Source organism: Neofelis nebulosa, chromosome 9 (genome assembly GCF_028018385.1).
Source record: "Neofelis nebulosa isolate mNeoNeb1 chromosome 9, mNeoNeb1.pri, whole genome shotgun sequence".
Taxonomy (NCBI): domain Eukaryota; kingdom Metazoa; phylum Chordata; class Mammalia; order Carnivora; family Felidae; genus Neofelis; species Neofelis nebulosa.
The window spans coordinates 58214667-58238022 of NC_080790.1; the positions used below are offsets into that span (position 1 = coordinate 58214667).

The following is a 23356-nucleotide window of genomic DNA, read 5'->3' on the forward strand; positions in this document are numbered from 1 at the left end:
CAATAGCCAAGATATGGAAACAACCCAAGTGCCCGTCCATAGATGAACGGATAGAGAAGGGACATGGATATAGATATAGATATAGATATAGATATAAAGAGAAAGAGAATGGAATGCTTCTTAGCCATAAAAAGAATGAGATCTTACCATTTGCAACAACACGGATGGATCTAGAGTGTATAATGCTGAGTGAAATGTCTGACAGAGAAAGATAAATACCATATGATTGCATTTATATGTGGAATTTAAGGAACGACCACTGAAGAAGAGACAAAAGACTCTTTAAAATTTTAATTAATTATTTATTTATTTAAGTTTATTTATTTATTTATTTAAGTAATCTCTACACCCAGCGTGAGGCTGGAACTCACGACCACAAGCTCAAGAGTTCCATGCTCTTCTGACTGAGGAAGCCAGGTGCCCCAAAAAGGACTCTTTTTTTTTTTAATGTTTATTTATTTTTGAGAGACAGAGTGCAAGGTGGGGAGGGGGCCGAGAGATGAAGAGACACAGAATCCGAAGCAGGCTCCAAGCTCTGAGCTGTCAGTACAGAGCCTGATGTGGGGCCCATACTCCCGAGCTGTGAGATTATGACCTGAGCTGAAGTCAGATGCTTAACTGACTGAGCTACCCAGGCACCCCGAGACTTCTAAATACAGAAAACAAGCTGGTGGTTGTTAGTGGGTAAGTGGGGGTGGGGTGGGAAAAAAAAAAAAAGAAAGAAATGTTGACTGTATTTGTACCCTGAGGGAGTCCTACATCATACCTATACAGAGCACCACACTGGGGTCTGTCCTGGGGACAGACCCAGAACAGGACGGGACACAGAACTTGGAAAGAGGGCATTTCAGGTAGCTGTTTCTGCTGGGCTGCCTGCCATATCATCTGTTGTCTCCCAGAACTTCTCTGGCTCCACCCACAGCCTGGCTCCTGGGTCTCGTGATCCCAGCAGTCTCAGGGCAGGGAGCAAAGAACAGCTCCAGAAGACAAAATCAGGCCCAGAAGCTGTCACTAGGTCTGCAACCGATGGAATCATTTTCAAGAAAATGAAATTGCAGTTAATGCAACCTGCTGGCTGGTTCCCTTCAAACTGGGACTTGGTTTTTCCGTGGCTTCTTGTCATATTCCTGGCAGAAAAGTCCATTTCTCTCCTAATCAGATTGCAGAGGTCACAGGGGCTCTTCTGAAATAGGAAACAAGCTCTTTTCAGCATTCATTCTATTTGTTGCACATTTTAGCAGATTAAGCACTTAGGGTTGGGATTTGAAAAATATTTACTCTTTGGGCCAAAGGAGTGTTTTAATAAAGTTAAATTCTTTGTATAAAGCTTCTTCAAACCCTGACTAATTAATTTCTACAGAAGCAGCACGTGGCTCTCAATTACTGGCAGCCCCTCCCCCTACATGGGACTAGCAGGGAGAGAGTCAGCACCAGACAGGGTCCCCAAACACCCACCTTGGACTGAAGCAGCCCACAGATGTGTTTTGTTGGTGACATTTAACACGGAAATCCAGATTTCTTAGTCCTTTTGAACAAGCGGGCAATGTGGCAACATTGGGCGTGGATTCTCAGAGCAGCTGCTCCCTTCTGAAGGTCATGGTCCACGTCCTGTTGTGTCAGTCGCCAGACTCCTATTGTCTTATACATGCCCACTGCACCTATTCATGTTACCTGACTGGCCCCGATTTGAATTAGCTCCCCCTTTCTTTTTCTTTCTTTTTTTTTTTCATTTATTTATTTATTTTTGAGAGAGAGAGGGAGGGAGGAACAGAGAGAGAAAGAGAGAGAGAATCTCAAGCAAGCTCTGCACAGTCAGCACAGAGCCCAATGCAGGCCTTGAACTCTCAAACCATGAGATCATGACCTGAGCTGAAATCAAGAGTCAGATACTGAACTGACTGAGTCACCCTGGTGCCCCCAGCTTCTACTGAAGCTTCTCTTACAGCACCCCGGCAGACAGCAAGATCCTGGAAGACGAGAGGCACATCCGTTTTGTTTCCCGCCCAGTGCTGGCATTGAGCATGGGTTCCCAATAAACACTGAAAGAATAAAGGAATAAGTGGGCAGATACACATTGTGGTGCCTAGCATGTGCCAGCAGTGGTGCTGGGCACCAAAGAGCCACCAAGTAGGTGTGAGACATATATCATAGTGAGAGAGATAAATAGGTCACATAGGGTGTGCGCGTGCGCGTGTGTGTATGCATGTGTGTGTCACCTTTCAAGCAAATATGAATAAACAATCAAAAGCCGCAGTAGGGCTACAGATTGCCTGGTCGCTCTCGGAAAACAGGCACAAGCACGGTCTCCTGTCCGTGGAACGTCCAGTCCTATATAATAATCAAAACTTGGCATTTGATCTAGCTTACATTTTCTTTTTTTATGTTTATTTATTTCGAGACAGAGAGACAGAGCATGATAGGGGGCAGGGGGAGCAGAGAGAGAGGGAGACACAGAATCTGAAGCAGGCTTCAGGCTCTGAGCTGTCAGCACAGAGCCTGACACGGGGCTCGGACCCATGAACCTTGAGCTCATGACCTGAGCCGAATTTGGATGCTTAACCGACTGAGCCACCCAGGCACCCTTGGCTTACATTTTCTTCCATCTCCCTGGCTGCCTGAGAAGGGAAATGAGGTGGCTTTTTGTCCCTCCCCACCCACTCTTCTCACCAGTAGGCGGACAAGTTCCTCGGACACAGGAGAAAGGGCAAAATCCGAGGTGGTGCCCTCATCTTCAAACATCAGCGTCCTCTGGATGGCAGATTGGTAAAGGTGACTCTCGTGCTCACCTTTGTTACTCAGACATCCCCCAAACTGGGGACTTCTCTGTAGTTCCCAGGATTCTGCCATGGTGTAGCCATGGAATCCAGTTCACCTCCCACTTCCTCACAGCCCCCTACCACCCCGGCCACATTGGGTAGGATTTAAGATGTCCCCACAGTGCCCGCCCTGGAGAACTTTCCTTGGTCCAGAAGAAACAGTGACACTCTCCACTTGCCCTGCCTAGCAGAGCCTTAGTTCTCTCAGACAGGCATGAGTCTGGCCCTGATCCACAGAGGCTCCCAACTGTAGAGAGCCCACGTCAATCCCTCAAGCAACCACTGAAGTCCAGTCTCTCTGAGCTCAAGGGGAAGGAGGTGACACCCTCACATGATCTCACCTTCCTCCCCTCTAGGCTTACAGCGCAGCCTTCTCCCAAGAAACCTTCCGGGGGAAATCCAAAGGTCTTAAAACCTGAATTCTGCATTTGATGATCCCTTAAACCCGCTTTAGGATTTGATATCTCTTTAACAAAAATTATGAAAAACAAAGCAGGAAGAGCCCCATTTAACACTCTGTTCTAGTAAATGATAGGTGCCCTTAGAGAGATAGACAGAAACACTCCTATGGGAGTTTAAAGGAGCACACAATTTCTTCCATTTAAGGAAAGAATCAAGGAAGACTGACTGGAGGAGAGGGCCTATGAACTGGGCCTTGGATGTGTGGAGGTCAGGGATGAAGGTATCTCAGGCAAAGAAATCAGCATACAGAAGACACAGGGGCAGGAATTGTGCCGTATCAATGGTGTCTTAGGGACACAGATCATATGAAGAACACCACACCTGCCAAGCGAGCCTCTTAAGGAGAGTTGACAGGACAAGTAGAAGAGCTGAGCTCCCATAACCACCCCCTGTTGCGTCCTGGGTCAGGAGGTGTCTCCGGGCCAGCTCCTAAGGGAGAGGACTGGAGAAGGAGGGGACTGAACTGCAGACTATCTCCTGCAGGCCTGACAGAGAGTCCCTCTGTGGTTTACTACAAAGGGCAAAGGCACACAACATCTATGTTCATGGTTAAAGGGAAATTTAACCACAATGAGATTCCACTTTTCATCTTTAGAATGGCTGCAAAGAAAAGCGATAGAATATAGCAAGGGTTGGCAAGGATGTGGAGCAGTCAGGACCCTCATGCACTGCTGGTGGGAATGTAAAATGGTGTCGCCATGGTGGAACAGTCTGGCAGCTTCTCAAATGGTTAAACATAAGGTTACCATATGACCCAGCAATCCCACTCAATGGGAGCATTGAAAACATACGTTCACACAAAAACGTGTACATGAACGTTAACGGCCGCATTGTTCGTAATAACCTAAACTGGAAACAACCCAAGCGCCCATCAACAGATGATTAGATAAACAAAACATGGTATATCCAGACAGCAGAGTATTATCTAGCTGTCAAAAGGAAAGAAATACCGATGCATACTACAACATGGATGAATCTTAGGAATATTGGAAGCAAAAGAAGAGAGTCACAAAAGACCGTGTGTCATATGATCCTGTCGATATGCAATGTTCAGAGTAGGCATATCTACAGAGGCAGAAAGTGGATTAGTGGTTGCCAGGGGCTGGGGTGGGGGCTGGCTGGGTGGTAATGGGGAGTGGCCTGTTAATAGGCATGCGGTTTCTTTCGGGGATGATGAAAATATTCTGGAATTTAGATAGCAGTGATGGTCGTACAACATTCTGAATACACTAAAAACCACTGCATCGTACGCTTTAACGTGGTCATTTCATGTTACAAGCATTATACTGCAATAAAAAATCATTACAAAAAAGAACCGATTGACTTCTCCATCCACACTCCTGTGGGATAATAAAAATGTAACGGGTCACCCATCAAATGAAAAACACTGATGTGAACAGACCTCTCTGGCAGGGGCGGTACAAAAGCTGAGCTTTTAAAATTCACATTCTGTGTGATCTACAAGGACCTCATGAAAGTGGTGTTTGTTTCCATTTCCTTACCTCCAGTCACTTGCCATATTTTGATAATGTTCTAAATTACAGGACCCAAAACTGGTCTTTAATTACAGAGTGCTTTAATAGGGCTTGCTGGCAAATACCATAGAATTAAGGGAGCCACTAATGAAATACAGCATCGTTTTATCTGTTCTCTGGTGGCAGCTTTTAAAATGCAGTTAGTACCACGCAAGATATTTATTTAGGATTTTATCTCATGTATCATTCCATCTCCAAATGAGTGTTGTGATTCCAGCTGCTTTTTACTCCTTCATATGACTATTTTCTCATTTTCAATCCACTCTTTTCTTCCCTCTTAGACTCCAGGGAGCCAGAATGTCAGCAGCTTGGGGGGCTGATTAAAGGAAGCAAACGTCTTACGGGTTTTGCCCATCCCATTCCCTGCTGTCCCCCGGCGCGGATGGAGGGAGGAATGGACACGAGGAATCAAGCTGAATCTTTGCCGGGTACCCGACCATTACGTACAGGAAAGCTGCACAGCCTCTGGGCGAGGTGTGACATGTCCCCAGGACCCTCCCCTTGATCCCAACTCTAGACACACATCCTGTGCTGACCACTCCCTACTCCCAGAAGGGACCAGGCACTTCCATGGCTCTTCAGTTCCACCTCGAACGCCCACTAAAGTGTCACATCCTCTGTAAAACTCCCTCAACCCACCTCCCTGCCCCTCCCCCCCAAAAAAAACCCAGACTCTATTCCTTTTGGGATCCCTTTGTCCATATTCGGCAATACTTGCCTTGGTCCGCTGCTTGGCAATCAGCAGCAGGGCCGCTCGAGGGCAAAGTGATGATCTGATCTCATCTTTGCCTGCCCCAGCACCACACGCAGCACCTCGCACACAGGAAACGCTCAACAAATATTAGCGAATGAAATTGTTTCGAGTCTTTCCTATGCAAAAGAGCCACCAATGAATCATTGTCTCCTCTTAAGCCTGTGGTCCTCCCAAAGACACTAGATTTATCTGGCTTGTGGCTTGTGGCCAGGCTGCCTCAGAACAAGCGGGGACATTGATCAGTTTCACAAGGTGCGCACACGTGCCCAGAACGGCGAGGGGTGCAGTGGACATGATGGAGAACAAGACAACATGGTCATAGCAGAGTCCACCTCATCAGGGCTGTCTACGTGAGGGTCTGTTTCTGTGGAAACCAGTGAAGGACTGAGTTTTATATCAGCTATGACCTGGCAAAACAAATGAAAGCACTCTTAGAAGGGAGCGTCCGCGGAGCATGGGGCGCCTAGGTGGCACCAACTCTTTGATTTTGGCTCAGCTCGTGATCCCAGGGTTGTGGGATCAAGCCCCGCATCGGACTCCGTGCTGTGCCTGGAGCCTGCTTTGGATTCTCCCTCTCCCTCTGTGCCTCTCCCCTACTCCTGTGTGGCCTCTCTCTCAAAAATAAAAATAAGTGGGAGCCCAAGGGGCAGAAAAGTCTATGAGAAATAAAAGCTCTTCTCTGCTACCAGTTTAGTAGAAATGGGGTGAAGGGTGGGTCTTTTATTTATTTATTTGTTTTCTATTTTTCAGAGATTCTTTTTTTTCAAATTTTTTTTTATTTATTTACTTTTGAGAGAGAGAGAGAGGGGGGGGGGGAGAGGGGCAGAGAGAGAGGGAGACAGAAAATCCAAAGCAGATTCTGGAAACCCAATGCAGGGCTCTAACTCACGAACCGTGAGCTCGTGGCCCGAGCCAAAGTCGAACACTAAACTGAGCCACCCAGTTCCCTGGGTGGGTCTTAGGTAGCCATCGACTCTGGAATCTACGTGTCTGTGTGTTTGGGGGGCTACCGGTGTGATTTTGTACAGATCGGAAGGGGAAGGGAGCCCCCATCTGACGTTTGGGGTTACTAAAACAGTAACGTAGGTCTGAAGTGCCTTGCTCAAGTATATTCACCCAGCAAATCAAACCCACTGTGATGATGGTAATGAAGAAGATGATGAGGTGGTGGTGTTGATACCCACACACACAGCTGTGTCCCGCTCCCCCACATTCAGTAGTCTTGGTGCCCGACTGGGCCCTTCGTCCTCTATACTGAGGGATGCTCTAGGACAGCCCCGTGTGTTTCTGGAAGGATGTTATTGAGGACATTGCTTAGCACCGTGTGTTGACGAAAGAGAGGCCGTGACGAAGAAGTACATCCCCACGTGTGCGGATGAGAACCGATGGACTCCAGAGCACAGACTTCTAAGGGCGGTGCTTTCCAGGAGATGGAGCACCGTGGGGGGCTCTCTCTTGTCTTTCCTCTTCCTGGGTGACCACAGAACAGGCTGGCCCCGCCCTCTGAGCAGGCTCACCCGCACCCTCCTTCCTGTGTGGCGCTCTCCCGTCCGGCTGGCGGCAGGCTGAAGCTGTGGACCCTGGGCAGCCTAGGCGGATCCGTGCCTGCATGGCACAGCGGGAGGAAGCCTGCAGCCTCTCCTAGAGGCCCTACTGGGGTCTCCTCGGGTCAGGTTTCATTGATCGCAGGGGTAAAATCAGAGACTCCAGGAGATGGGCTGGGGCTGTGATAAGGATCCAGGCTGCTTAATCAGAAGCCATCTAGGTATTAACCGACTTGGGGAAGTGGAGCTGGCCCAGGAATTAAACTCCAGCTTCCTAGAGCACTCTGCATTGGAGGTGGGGGCTCAGGGCCCAGAAGACAGTACTATATTACCTGGTGTTTCTCATCTGAACCTTCTAGGCACATATATTCCTTGGGAGATTCACGGGGACAAGCTGCTTGGGTTCAAATCTCATTTCCTAGTTGGTTGTATGGTGTTAGGGAAATTACTTGACTTCTCAGTTTCCTCATCTATAAAGTGGCAGTGAGGTCACTGTGCTCATGAGGTTACACAGGTAAAGCACTTTGAACCACACTCAGTTCATAGCAAGCACTAAGCTAATGTTGGCCGTTACTTTTCCCACTGAAGTCCAGTTTCTCCAGCAACCTGACACTGTCAGTGTTCAATCTTTCCTCCTCAACATCAACCCTGTCTTGGTGGGTAGCACCCCTATCCATCCATCTAAGCAAGTCACAGACCTAGGGGTCACCCCTGACACTTCCCTCCTGTCCCCCCAAACTGTCACCAAGGCTTGTCACCCTTATCGCCTTACTAACTTCTGTCAAAGTTACCAAACTTCTTTAAAATCTCCCAGATCCCTTCTCTCCTCTATAACCTTCCACCAGGACTAGCACAGCAGGGTCCCTAACTGCAACCACCCCAGCTCCCCACTAAACCATTTCCACCCACTGCCAGAGAGAAGCTTTGAAGTGTAGATCTGATTAGGCCAACCTCTCTCTGGGTTCTCCCTGCTGAAACCTCATAATGACAGTCCACTCTTCTTGGGTTACAAGCAAAATCCTAACACCATGCAGACTGAGTCTGTTGGAATGTTTTTGGCACCAAGGGTCAGAAAGCCCTACCCAAATTGGCTAAAAATACAAGGTGATTTATTAGCTTCTTTGGAGGTAACTGGAGTAGTTCAGGCTTCAGGCATTGCGTGATCAGGGGTCTAGCACCTGATATTCTGCTCTTTTCTCAGCTCTGCCCTCCTTCCTAGGTGTCCGTTGTATCCACATCCCAGCTTCCGTTTGATCAGCATCAAGTGTGACACTTCTAAGAAAAAAGAACAAAGAAAACCATTCCCAGCCATGAAATTCCCTTTCGGCCTGAGCCAAATGAGACCATGTGCCCATTCCCAACCAAAAAATCCCTTGTGGTATGCCGTGCCCTGAGGGTTTCCATTCCCTGCCCCTGGTGGGAAATGAGTCCTTTGCTACAAACACACGTTGAAACCATGCTAAGAAGATAACATTGGTTTTATTTTAATAATACTCAGCTCTGAAAAATATGAGAGCTAACCATCAACCTTAAAGCTCCCCACTGTCCTTGATGATGGAGCTGGGACTAGAGGTGCCCATGGTAATGACCTCATGGTAATGGGAAGTAAGAGTAAAATGCTGGAGTATGGATGAGGAAGGAGGGCAGGAGACAAGGGGCTTGCTGCCCTCGGAGACGGACTTTGGATGGATGGAATGGGAAAAGTAAGAAAATGTTGCTGTAGCGTCTTCTATGCCCTGGTGGGTTCTCAGTCTTCTTCTTGTTCTCTTTCTGAAAATGGACTTAGCCCAGCAGAGGAACTGAAAGCCGGGACTCCAACAATTATTTGTCCACCCGTGTTCAAAGCAGCATATTCCCAGTAGCCAAAAGGTCCATCGATGGATGAATGGATAAGCAAAATGTGACATATACACACAGTGGAATATTATTTAGTCTTAAAACAGAATGCCATTCGGACACAAGCTTCTGCATACTTTAAAGATATCTAAGTGACATCAGCCAGACACAAAAGAGTAAATATTGTATGATTCCATTATAAGACTCTTCTACAGCCAATTTGTACAGACTGAAAGTAGAATGGTGGTTGACAGGGGCTGGGGTGGAGGTACAGAGTGGGGAGTTACGTGTAGAGTTTCAGAATATGGGATCAAGAAGTTCCGAAGATGGACGGTGGTGATAGTTGTACGACAGTGTGAATGTGCTTTGTGCCACTGAAATGCACAGTTAAAAAAATGTTACAATGGCAAATGTTTTGTTATACATAGTACCACAATAAAAAAGACGTGTTTGGCTCATCATCCAGGCATCGAGGGCACATCAGAGGGGCGAAAGGAAATGCTCAAAGAATGATTGTGGATTGATTGGGCCATCTGGACAAAAGGCATTTTTAGTGATATACTTTCATTTTGGTCCTGTTGGGGAAGAAAAAGTTTTCTCTACCTTTCAAGGTTTTTTTGTTTTGTTTTGTTTTGTTGGCTGGACTATGAATTAAATAAAATTAAATCTTTCATGAGACAGATTCACAGGAGAAAATCAAATTTAAGTACGTATTAAAGGGCTCCATAGGAATATGAGGCCCACAGGCAGTCAAGCAACGGAGGCTTATATGGCACCCAGAGCTAAGGAGAAGGGGGTAGGGGTCTGGGACTACAAAGGGAAGGAAAACAATTCACAGGAAGAAGAAAAATAGTAAACGTTTGGGAAACAAATGTTTGTGGGGCCATATAGAAGCAGTAGGACACAGGGAGGAATTTTAACAAACGGACTTTGCGAAGTCCCTCCCTGTCCACCACCCCTAGTTCATACTATGTGGTGCTTATCCATGGTGATAGCTCCCTTCCTGGAGGGGGTCCACCATCTAAATTGTTCTAGGCAGTTAGAGGAAGGTCAAAGGCTCTTCCCTGAGCCTCTGTTTCTTAGAAATAATCAGCCTAGGGGTACCTGGGTGGCTCAGTCGGTTAAGCCCGACTTCAGCTCAGGTCATGATATCACGGTTCGTGAGTTCGAGCCCCGCGTCGGGCTCTGTGCTGACGGCTCAGAGCCTGGAGCCTGCTTCGTATTCTGTGTCTCCCTCTCTCTGCCTCTCCCCCGCTTGCACTCTGGCTCTGTCTCTGTCTGTCTCTCTCTCAAAAATAAACATTAATAATAATAATCAGCCTAAAATAATCCACATGCCAAGGAGACACATTTTGGGGGTGGCAAATTTTGCTCCCCTACCATCCCATGACGATGATAAAGGTGAAGATGAGGAGGAGACTCAGGCCTCCCATGGACAAAGCTCATGAGAGCCTGTCCCTCTGGGTCCCACAACCAGTATCCCCATTCCGCAGGATCTCTGTGAGGTGAGGTTTCTAATTCTGTTCTCTGCAGGGCGGACCCACAGAGGGAGGAGAGGTGGGGAGGGGGATTTCCTTCTGTCAGGCAGGAAAGTAGTGTGAGAAAACAGAGCTCTCCTGCTCTTTGAATGGAAAATGTCTCTTTCAGACCTCGTTTTAGAGAGTTGTCCCCTTTCCACCTTGTACGGCCAGAAGGATGATGGAACAGCTGTCACCAGTTGGGTCTGACTCATTAGTTTATCATCTCTCCCCACCCCTCTCCCTAACCCCCTCCCTCCAAACCCACCCACCCCGAAAATGCCTAAGCACAGTTGACTATTTTAAGAACTGAATTCCCTGTCGGCATGGCAACTTCCCGGCTGTACCTCTTGTCATAGCTGCCTGGATGGAAGAAAAGCCACCTATCACCAGGGCTCCGGCCAGCCTGCAGCAGAGATGTTTCAGGGATCAGACGTGGCCACAGGGTGGACATCTAAGGCAGTTTGCATATTCTTCTTTGTGTGTTTGCTTGTTTTATGGCCCTTCAGTGATGTAAAAACCATCCCTTAGCTGACTGGCCACACAAAAACAGGCTGCTGGCCAGACGTGGCCCACAGATCATAGTTCACCCGACCCCTGTTGCAGGACAAGAGCAACAGGTGTTCACACTTGCCGGGTTTCTCATTGTGGAAGTTTGAAAGATTTTGAAGGGTGAGTGGGCTACGTGGGGAACAGACGGAGAGGGTTATGGAAGAAGGACAATGTGATTAAGTGATTTCAAAACATTTCCCCCAAATATCTACATTTTATTATACTAAATTAAAGTTTTAAGACTCTGTCATCTTTACCATATCCCAAATAAAGACGAAAGCTTACAATTAGTTCCTTTTGTAGAAAATGGTATTTATTTCATAACCTCTCCTCATTCTTCACAAAAGCCAAATTTTCTTCAGATATATTGAAAGAGGGTTTTGAATTTTTTTTTCTTTTTTGCCTGAAAATTTTTTCAGAAAAAAAATTTTTTTCTTTAATTTACTTTAGGGGCACGTGGCTGGCTCAAGTCAGTAGAGCATGCGACTCTTGATCTCAGGGTTGTGAGTTCCAGCCCCATGTTGGGCACAGAGATTGCTTAAAGCCCACATACACACACGCCTTTAATTTACTTAAAAATTTTTTCTTCATCGTAGGAAATTTTAAGCACACTCAAAAGGAATAATAAAACGAATTCTCATGCTCTCATGTACCTGACATTACTGGTTTTTTCTCTTAAAATATGGATTAAATGGGGGAGAATGGTTTGCAAATATATTTGGATAGAATCCACTTCTAGGCCATGTCTGAAAGTGATTGGTGAGGGGAGGGGTAGGAGGAACATCTGTAGGAGAGAAAGGGGATCACTCTGTGATGGTTACCATGGAAACCACTAGCTTAAGATGGTTGAGTTTGTTTATGGGGCAGTGAGGTTCTTGCTAATGGACTCAGGGTCAGAGCTGTTGGAGAAATCTACAGGCTGGTCCATGAGGGTCTCTTGCTGTCTCTGGAACTCCCTTCCACCCTCCAATGCTGTTCTCAGTTTGAGAATATTTTCGTTCTGAATTGCTAGGGTTTGCTTAAAAGAGAGACAGTTTTGTGTTTCCTTCCTCGATTTCAGGGCTTAATTTTTGTACTGCGTGAGCCGGAGTCAAAGTGTTCATTGCATCCTCACTTTGGGCAGTTCTGAGATTTGATAGCAGACTGCTTGGAGTCCTGTTTACAACAGCAGCGAGCAAGCGCCTCCCTCCCTCGAAGAAAGCCCTGGTAGAAGGGCTGCTGGAGGTCTTAGGGTATTGACCTCCACACTAGAATGCAGGAAACACAACGGTGCGCTCCAGAAGGGCAGGGAATCCAGCCTAAACTGATGAGATTGAGAGGCTCTTCATTTACTTTCTCCTGTTGGAAGGAACTTGACCCCAACGTGGAATATCCGCCATTCGCCAATGTGCAGGGCTGCTTTAGACATCAGATTATTTACTATGGGGCGTACCAGTAGGAAGTGGAACTTCGGCATCGTGCTCCTTGGACTCGGGTCCAAGCCGCAGCATCTATTATTTCTACCGTGACATACTCTGTCAACTACTAATGGGGTTGGTGGCAGAAACCAAACCCACAAGATGCCCAGCACCCATAAACGGCAGGCACAGAGGCAGAGGCAGGCTGGGCTTACTCATCCTGGGGTAAACATGAGCAGAGGGACACACAGAAGGCCGCCAAAAACCGAGACAGATCCTCTCAGCGACAGACCCCCAGCGCTGGGATGCCTCGCGGGTTGAGGTCTTGCCCTAGTGCGCGCATCTGGCAGCTCCAGAGGGAAAAGGCTGCGCAGACGAGGCACGGCCACCGGGGGGCGCGCGGGCCCAGGATCGCGGGAACTCCGGGCTGCTGGAGGGAAAGCGGCGGGAGGGCTCGGCTCCAAACACTCCCTGCGGGGTGTTAGTTAGCAAACAGCTAGGACAGGTACCTCCTGAGCAGCTGCTTTCCCAGTCCGTGTCTCCCCGCAAAATCAGAAATTCCTTGAGGCTAGTGACCGTGCTTTCTTCCCTTGCTTCTCCATTGCACAAGTCCCTTGCCCCCACCCTCGGTTTGCTGTGTAGAGTCAAACGATGCATTCTCACTCAGGAAGGCGAGAAGGTGGGGGCAAGAGGAGGGATGCGAAAGAAGGCCCTTGGGGGAGCTTTGAGGCAGCTTTTCTGGAAAGAAGTGAGAGATGATAGGTTGTCACCGGGTGTAGCCCAATCATTGGCTGAGAAGGGGAGCTTTACGCTCGAAAACTTTGGGGGTGGAGCCTACAGGACAATGAACAATTTGGGGAAGAATTAAGGCGATGACTCTCAAACTTCTTGATCTCAGGACTCCTGTATACTCTTAAACATTATTGAGGACCTCAAAGAACCTTTTATTTATATGGGCTGTACCTCCCCAATTTTACCGTATTAGAAATTAAAACTGAAAATCTAAAAACGCATACTTATTGACTTAAAATTACAATAATGAACCTATCGTATTAACATAATTTTTAAACTATATTTTCCACAACAACAAAAAATTGTTAGTGAGAAGTGTGGCACCATTTTACATTCCTGGAAAATTTTTAAATGTTTAGCTTGATAAAAGACAGATGGAGCCTCATATCTGTTTTTGGACTCACTCTGTTGTGATAATCAGACTGAATTTTCCCAAAGCACATAGCTTCATATGTTCACGAGAAGATAGGAGGGAAAAAGGCAAATAACATTTTATTGTGAAAATAGTTTTCACCTTGTGGACCCCCTGCCCGTTTTGATATTAAATAGCGTATTAATTGCATACAGTGTTATTTCTTGGAGAAGAATTGAAAGAATTTTCTAAAACAAAGGTTGCCTTTGGTGAGGGCTGAGGGCTGAGGGCTGAGGCCAGGCTGCCTTGCAATTCACCCATTGGCAAAGATGTGGCCTTCATGGCCACTGACACCAGAAAGCAGGGCCTCAGCTGGTGTAGACACAGGCCTGTTATATGTTCCCTCCCATCCTGTGTGTGGTAGAACTCTATTACAGCTGACTTTTTTCTGTCTGCTGTTCTGAGTTGCAGCTGGCAGAATGGTGGCCAGCCTCCCTCTCTTGAGGCCAAAAGCGTAAGAGAAAGTTGATTCTCCTTGGGAATGGTCTTGTTTTTCTGATTCAGACAATCTACTGATTTTTGAACCCATTTTGTGGCTTCTTATCAATTCAAAGATGTTTCAAAACAATGTCCCACTCAACCTCACGCCCGTTAGAATAGCTGTCATCCAAAAAAATAATAATAATAAGGGCTATGGAATTGCTATATTGTACACCTGAAACTAATATTACACTGTATGTTAACTAACTGGAATTTAAATAAAAACTTGAAAAAAAAACAGATAAGAGATAATAAGTGTTGGCAAAGGATTTGGAGAAAAGGGAACCCTGTGCACTGTTGGTAGGATGTAAATTGGTGCAGCCACTATGGAAAACAGTATGGAGGTTCTTCAAAAAATTAGAAGTAGAATGACCACTTCATGATCCAATAATCCCACCTCTGGGTATATGTTCAAAGGAAATGAAAACAGGATCTCAAAGAAATATCTGCATCCCCATGTTCATTGCAGCATTATTCACAACAGCCAAGACATGGAAACAACCTAAGTTTATATATATAAACATATATACACATGTATGTAAATATATACACACACACACATATATATATATACACGCATGTATATATACACACACTGGGATATAATTCAGCCATAAGAAAGAAGGAAATCCTGCCATTTGCCACCTGGATGGACCTTGAGGGCATTATGCTAAGTGAAACAAGTCAGACAGAGAAAGACAAACACTGTATGATATCACTTGTACATGTGAGATCTAAAAGAGCCAATGCATAGAAACAGGGTAGGATGATGGTAACCAGGAGCTAGGGGTGGGGGGAATGGGAGATGTTGGTCAAAGGGAACAAACTTTCAGTCATAAGATGAATAAGTTGTGGGGATCTAATGTACAGCACGGTGATTATAGTTAATAATACTGTATTGTATACTTGAAAGTTGCCAAGAGAGTAGATCTTAAGTGTTCTCGCCACAAAAAAGAAATGATAATTATGAGACGTAATGGAGATGTTAGCTAATGCTATGGTAGCATTACATGTATCAGTGTATCAAATCAACATATTGTACACCTTGTTTTAAAAGTTTATTCTTGAGAGAGAGACAGACAGACAGACACAGTGAGTGGGGGAGGGGCAGAGAGAGAGAGGGGAAGAGAGAGGATCCCAAGCAGGCTTTGCATTGTCAGCACAGGGCCTGAGGCCGGGCTAGAACCCATGGACCACAAGATCATGACCTGAGACGAAATCAACAGTCGGATGTTAACCGACTATGCCACCCAGGCGGCCCCAACACATTGTACACCTTAAACTTACGTGTCAATTATATCTCAGGAAAGCTGAGGGGGAAATAACACAATGGCTCCAGCATCTCTATGCCCCTAGGCCTACTCTGGGGGTCTGTGCAGAATGCCCCAGTCTGAATGAAGAGGCAAGGTGGGGAGAAGAGCAGAGTCAAGTTACAAATGAGGAAAGTTTCTTTCCAGTTAATTCCGTCCAAGGATACCTAACTTGGATGATTATCCTCATCGTCTGTGGAATGGCATAAAAATACTGACTTCTGGTCTCACCTCAGATTAACCAAAGTAGAGGCTGATTTTAAAGCTGCAGGCCTACTCCCAACCCTCTTCTAACCCAGTCTACCAACTCTAAAAATCCTCCGTCCTTAGGCACCTTGCGACCACGTGAGGCATGTATTTAAAATTTTGAATTCCCCAGGCCTAATCCCTAGAAAGCCTAGAACCCATTTAAGTAGATCTGGGACAGACCATAGAACATTTTCTGAACAAGCATCTCAGTTCATTCTGATGTAAATGACCCAGGACCACCCTTTTCCTCCAGGGTTATTACAGCCGGTGTATCTGTGTGTCACAGAGAGATCTTAGGCCCCAACTCAGAATCACCCTCAGCCTAACTTCCTTATCCTTTGAACAATCACACCCTTTCCTGGGACGGGGGGTGGGGTGGGGGTGGGGGAATGGGTATCTAAATTTAAATTCCAGGGTTTCCAAGCCTCATTTGATGCAGGTGACAACCTTCCCCAGTCCCAGAACCATATCTTCCAAGAAGATCCCAATCTTCTCAAACTCCATCTGGGCTCCGGCCTGAGCACTGCCTGTGCCCACGTTTCCCCGCATGCACACCTCCCTCCACCCTTCTCTAATCTAGGTCTGGGTCAGTGTGTGTGAAGATGGATACATGTCCATCTTTCAGAAAAGCCGAATTAAAGATGGCAGGGATATATTTAAAAAAAAAAAAAAAAAAAAGGCAGATTTAAGACCTCAGCTTTCTTCATACCAGGAGCCCCACTTCTCCTTCTCCTCCAGTTCTGTAGAGGATATTTTAGTCCCATCATCACAGAAGCTGCTTCTCTCTCTCCACCCACTCCCTCCCCCGGCCATTGGTTGGAATGGCTGCCTGTCCCTTGGCTCACGGGTTTTCCTACCAGGACTCCTGGACCCTGGCTCCCTAGGGATGGTCCATGGGTCCCTGGAATCTGTTCCGAAGCCAGCTCTCCTCATCCTCTGCTTTGCTTCTAGATTCACATTTACTCTGCGTGGCACACACTTGTGAACATTAACTCATTTCACGAGTTCCTTAAAGCATCAAGTTGTGATGAGTGGATTTTTTTTGTCCAACTGTGTCTAGACGCATACGAACACACACTTGTGTGGCGCCCAGCCTCACTCATTTTGTGCTGTCGTCTGAACTCTATGGGAACCATCAACGAAATCTGGAGTTCTTCACGGTCAGCTTTGGAAGACTCGAGTCTGGGAGAGGCATGGTGAAAATGATGAGTGTGCACAAAGCAGGGCTGCCTCCCAATTCTGGACACACCCACGTTGCTCCCATGCTGATTACATCCGAGTTTCTGGGGGTGGGCTTGTGCTTCCCTGGTGATTGTAACTGGCAGCCAGGGTGAGGAACACCACCCTACTCCCACTCTGCTCCTGGAAACATCTTCCCTTCTGTATTAATGAGTTTGTCACCAGCTAGACCCCAAGACCTGACCTTTAACAGCTCACCCACTGACTTTTGTCACACATTGTTCCTTGAGCTCTTCTTTCTAAGCTTATCTCTCTCTCTCTCTCTTTTTTTTTTTTTTTTTTTTTTTGAGAAAGAGAGAGTGGGAGTGAACAAGGGGCAGAGAGAGAGGGAGAGAGAGAGAGAATCCTGAAGGAGGGCTTGAGCTCACCCAATGCGGGGCTCAAACTCATGAATCATGAGACTGTGATCTGAGTCAGAGTGGGATGCTTAACCCACTGAGCCACCCAGGTGCCCCTCTAGCGTATCTCTTAACTCAGGCAAAAGACCCCTGGGGCACAGTATCCCATGTTAAAAATCATGGAAATGAAAACTACCCCTCAAGTAGTAACAATTGCCCAAACAAGCCCAACCACCAGTACCACCCAGACCAGTTTGACTTAACCCCCCACTCACACCTGCACAGATAGACCTTGGAGGGACCCATAGTGTGACTGACAGTTACCTTTATCTCATTAAAACACTAAAATCTTCACCCAAGGGGGAGCACAAGCCTCATTCACATAACATACAATGGAGCTATGTTTCCTTAAGGCACCTGGCACCACCTATGCCCACCTCTACATACAAGGACACGGTTCCCATTTCTAAATATTCATCCTGACCTTAAATAAAAGGAACCCATTCAGTCTTGCTTGGGGAGTCAAGGCTTTGGAACTTATTCCTGTGATCTCCTTATTGCTGCAAAGAAAGTCTCCTTTGTAGGAGACCTCCACGTGGTGTAATTTCCGTCTGGGACTCGCCGAGGAGCGAGCTCGTGGGAGTTCAGTTACAGGTTGACTTGGTTCGGAAGTTGTCCAGAAGAAGTTGGTTTCACCCAAGGAGAAAAACCTATCAGAATGAAGTCCTCGCGGGAGTTCAGGACATACCACCCCAAAATATGCTGCTTCAGTATATTGATTATTTGGAGCTGAAGGCACTTGAAAAACAGCAGATACAGGGGGAGGCTCTCTCTGAACTCCCCGCATCTGCCTAAAGACAGATCCTCTGAAAGGAACTCCATTGTCATCAACCCCCAACCCTCGAGTTTCATCAACCAGGGAAGACTGACTCCTGTCACAGGAGAGGAGACTACGAGTCGACACCACACCCAGATAGACTTTGTCACACACTGTCATACTTTCCCTCTGTTCTTAGGGCCCCTCCGTCTTTCCCCCAAGTCACTTACTGTCCCCTAAGTGACCTGCATCCACACCCCCTTCTCTGTTAAGATGGTCTATAAGCTCTCAAATCTCATCTCTTTTTTAGGTGTTTGCTTTTTTTTCTCTGTGATGCCCTTATCCACGTAATATTAGAAATGAATAAATTTGTGTATCTTTTCTCCCATTAATCTGCTGGTTGTCAAGTGATTTCGTAGACCCAGCTATTGAAGGGAGGGGGGTAGAGGGAATGTCTTTCCTACATCCTCATTCATTCTTTCTTTCTTTCATCAGATATTTATTGAGCACCTAGCATGCCAAGTCCCATGCTAAGTATTAGAGATACTAGGTTGAATGAAATATAGGCCAGGCCTTAGGGGGTATAGTGGAGGGACCAGACATTAAACCCAGCATCTGCAAAGAGAGCTCAGCTTGTTCCCCAGGATCCTGGCCCATGCTGGTGGACTGAGGGAGGGAGGGCTCTATGAAGGATATTTTTGGGAAAAAGTATTTATCCATGGAAATTTCTCAGTACCTAAGGAAGGGCAATTTCAGGGACAACACAGGTTCTCTCACCTGTGAGTACCAACGTTTTTAAAGCACAGGCTCTTAATTGCTTCATGTCCTGACAAACCTGTCATAAATTGAAAATACGGTAAACCAAAACTGTGTGTAATACACCTAACCTATCTAACATCACAACTTAGCCTCACCGACCTTACCTGTGGGCAGAACACTTACATGAGCCTATAGTTGGGCAAAATAATCTAACACAAAGCCTATTTTTAAAAAAAAATTTTTTTAATGTTTATTTATTTTTGAGACAGAGAGAGACAGAGCATGAATGGGGGAGGGGCAGAGAGAGAGGGAGACACAGAATCTGAAGCAGGCTCCAGGCTCTGAGCTGTCGGCAAAGAGCCCGACATGGGGCTCGAACCCACGACCGTGAGATCGTGGCCTGAGCCGAAGTCGGAGGCTCAACTGACTGAGCCACCCAGGCACCCCAAGCTTATTTTTTTTTAATAAAATTTTTTTTTTAACATTTATTCATTTTTTGAGAGAGAGACAGAATGTGAGCGGGGGAGGGGCAGAGACAGAAGGAGACACAGAATCCCAGGCAGGCTTCAGGCTCTGAGCTGTCAGCCCAGAGCCCCACCTGGGGCTCCAACCCGCAAAACGCTAGATCAGGACCTGAGCCGAAGTTGGTCGCTTAAGCGACTGAGCCACCCAGGTGCCCCAACAAAGCCCATTTTATAATAAAGTGTTGAGTATCTCATGCGACTTATTGAATACTGTACCGAAAGTGAGAAACGCATGGTTGTATGGGGGCAGAGTGGGGTGAGTGTGTCAGCTGTTGACCCTCGTGGTCGCATGGCCGCCCGGGAGCCATGGCAGAGAATAGCGCCGCTCATCTCCAGCCTGAGAAAAGATGCAAATTCAAAGTTTCAAGTACGGTTCCAACCGAACGTGTCATTTTTGCACCGCCATCAAGACCAAAGCTCCTAAGTTGAACCATCCTGAGTAGGGGACCATCCGTACCCCCATCTTATGGACAAGGAAACTGAAATGCAGAGAGATGAATTCACTTGTCTAAATCCCTGAGGATTTAGGAAGCAACCCTTAGGTCTGTATCATTCAGAGCCCTTCTTGTAAGAGCTAATCTCTGCCAGCTCTAGAGAGACGGGCTTCGGTGAAGGAGCTGGTAAAAGCTGACAAGGCCACGTCACTGGCCTCTCAGTGGCACACCATAAAACACCAGGTGCCACTGCCTGCAGAGCCTCCAGCTGGGCGCTACCGGGGTCAGCATTGGTGGGAGGGGCTTCAGAGCCGCGGTGGAAGACGGTGCTGGTGGCCTCGGCGGTCACGGTGGGCAGCCAGTAGTCACCTCGTGGCACAATAGCTGACACTTATTGGGCACTTACAGTGTACCAGACGCCAAAGTGCTTAGGATGGATTAACTTATTTCCTATTTATAATCCCCATTCTTGCAGATTAGGACACTGAGGCCCGGGAAGGGAAGATAACCTTCCCGGGTTATAGGTTATAACCTTCCGTATCTAGTAAGTATGGGGCCGGCATGCACAGCCAGTACGTTGATTGCCGGGCTTGTGTGCTTCAGAACTGTGTGGTGCTGCCTGTCCTAGATGCCTATAAGGGATGTAACAGCTTGAAGTGTGCTTGGCCGATCGGTAGTGCACCCCAGGAAAGAAGAGGGCAGGCGTGACAGATTGCAAAAGTGGCTTCGGGACTCTGCAGCTCCTTCCTCCGGGAGACGAAGTCCGCTTCCCAGCCCCTGAGTTTGCTTGGCCTCGTGACTTGCCCTGACCAAGAGAATATGGCAGAAGCCAGGGGGCACCAGTTCCAAGCCTAGGCCTCAAGAAGTCTTGCAGCTTCCGCTCTCCCCACCCTTGGGACCCTGCCGCCACAGGCAGAAGCTTGGGCAGGCTAGCCTGCCGGCTGAGAGATGCGTGGCCCAGTCACCCTCTCAGTCCGGCTGAGCCCGCCGTGTGAGTGAGGCAGTCCTAAAGGCCCCAGTGACCTGCCAGGTCACCACAGACACATAAGCCAGCCCAGCAGAGCCTGTGTAGAAGCCACCCAGCTGACCCACAGAGTCGTGAGTAAATAAATACAAGTTTCTTGTTCTCAGCCGCTGCTGTGTGGCTTGTTATGTAGCCATAAATACAGCAAGAAATACCTCGAGGAGAAGGAAGATACGAAGTTGGAGGCATTCCCACCAGGCGGTATGAATAAGTAGAAACCCTTGAGGCAGGGAAGAGAGATTCAGAGGAAGATGGGGGGGGGGGGAGGGGGGGGGAGAACCTGCCTGGGTCCCTCAGGACCCAGCACCTCACCTCTTCTCACTGCCACCAGGTGGAGAGGAATGGCAGTACTCTTCTGGAGAGAAATGACAAGATGGTGAGTGAAGAAGCTGTCAGCTGACTTTGGGAAGACAATCCCCAACCAGGCAGAGGTGGCCGCCTCTCCTCTCCACAGATACAGTGGTGGGTGCTGCATGTGGGCAGAGAGAGGCCTTGAGAGAGTCCTGTCCGCCGTGGACAGACTCCAGCCGCTCCCATCTGGGTAGCAGGGATCCAGACAGTGAGCTGTGGGAGCCTCAACTCAAGCAGCAGCTGTGCGAGTGAGGAGTGGAAAGAGGGGAGAAATGCTTAGGATGCACCTTGGAGCCAACTGAAATGGGGGGAATGGCCACTGCGGAGGAGGGGCGGCCTAAAATAACACTGCCGTTCAGAGTACAAAAGGATGCCCCGCAACAAACAGAACAGATGGAAAGATTAAAGGATACTTACTAAGTGTCATCACCGTACAAAATGCACCTATTATGGTATAACCAAGTGTTTCTGGTGATGACATTGGTAATTTTTTGACGTAGCCTGCCATCTGCCCTTGCGTTGAAGGATCACCCTTCCTTGAGGGATTTGAATTTTTAAAAGAATCAAAGCCCGCAGGTAAAGGGGAGATCCTGTATTGGTAGAATTCCAGGCAGCCATTGAAAAGTGGAGCAAGGGTTTTTCTTTTACGCGGGCCACTTCCCCGGGCTTTTGGCCTCAGTGCCAGCCGCAGAACCACAAAAAGGGGACCTCGGCCTCGGACGCTTTTAATTCCCTTCCTCCAAAGTTGCCCCTGTGTTTCTCGGACTTGGGGGAGCGGCTCTGTCCACCCCCGCCCCACCAGGCCCTCCTGCTCCGGAGCGCGAGGGTAGAGGAAGGCCGAGCCCCCCGCGGCCGCCAGAGGGCGCTGCGCAGTCGCCGGGTGCGCCGAGGCCGCCTGGGCGTGTGGCCTGGCGTGGGCATTTTTTGTGTTGTTTAAATGCCAGCGTTTACTGCTCACTCTTTTCCCAAACGTGTTTCTGATTTACCCGGTATTTCTTCTACGTGAAAAACTTTAGAAGAAGAAGAAAAATTCACGCTTAACTTTAGTTCCAGGGTGGGCAAAGGGGTTTGCCACCAAATGCGGTGCGGTTCCAGAAACCTCTGGTACTGGGGCCGAGCAGCCAGCAAGGGCTCCCCAGACGCTACCCCTGGGTTAGGACGGAGGCACGCTGAACCAGCACACCGAACCCAGCTCCTGGAAATGCTCTTGCTAACAATCAGCAAGCCCGCAGGCTTTCGGCTCCAGAGGAGGGTCCGTTTCGGGCCGGTTCTGGAGCTGGTGGCCGCGGCCGGGCGGAGGGGCCACGCCGCGCCCCGAGCTCCCGCGGTGCCCCGGGCGGAGTGTGGCGCTCGGGGGAGGGGGGCGCGCGGCCGGGGCCCCGAGGTTCCGCGGGGGGCGGGGGGCACAGCGGGCGCTCTGGGGCAGCAGTGCCGGCGCAGGGCGAAGTCGGGGAGGCACAGGGCCGGGGCTCCATGACGAGCGCAGAGGGGGCGTCCTGTCTGATGGGGGTGGCGGGGACGGTTCCTCGGGCTTGGGTGGAGGCTAACAAGCCTGACCGCCACAAATAGAAGGCATGGGCGAAAAGACCCAAAGACCTTTTTTTGATTGCTGGGAGGTCTTGGGCAGAGAAAGCTCCTAATCCCTGGGGTGGGAGCTGGGGTGAGGTTCTGGGGGGAGTGTCTGATTGGCGGCTAGGTTCTGTTTTTCAGACCCGGGGGGTGGGGGGGGGGCGGGAATCCCCTGTCCCCTGGGGAGATTTCTCAGTCACTTTTCTCCTGCAGGAAGCTGCTTCTTGTTGGAGCCTCCTGGGATTGGCAGAGTTAAAATCCTTTAACCCAGGATGCCTTGGGCCTTTTGTTCAGCTCTGACAATGGAATTGGGTGGAGGGGGCTGGGAAGGCAAGTAGCTGGGTCTGGGTGTATCCATGGGGTGGGGGTCTGGTAAAGCTGTGTGCAGTCACTGGATGAAAAAAGCAATTTAGTCGTGTGTGTGTGTGTGTGTGTGTGTGTGTGTTGGGGGGAGGGTGCAAGGGAGCCCAAGGCAAGGGGCACCAGCTCGTTAACACATGTGTATGAGTGCCTGCTGTGTGCTCAGCAAACCCTTAATTACTCAGGAAGACCTTCCAAACTGGGAACTCAATATTGGTCCCTAAAAGGTTGGGTAATGGGTTTTTCTTGCATCTGAAATCCGAGGGAACAGACCTCTGGCTCCCC

At 48.2% G+C, this 23356-nt stretch overlaps 1 long non-coding RNA gene across 1 annotated transcript; it reads right to left on the reverse strand.

Moving 5' to 3' along the window:
* Positions 1-19515: 19515 nt before the first annotated feature.
* On the reverse strand, positions 19516-21561 carry LOC131486209 (uncharacterized). The gene is made up of 2 exons (XR_009249236.1): positions 21104-21561; positions 19516-19670 (listed from the first exon to the last, which is right to left on the reverse strand). It is a non-coding gene; the product is annotated as an uncharacterized LOC131486209 (long non-coding RNA).
* Positions 21562-23356: the final 1795 nt, after the last annotated feature.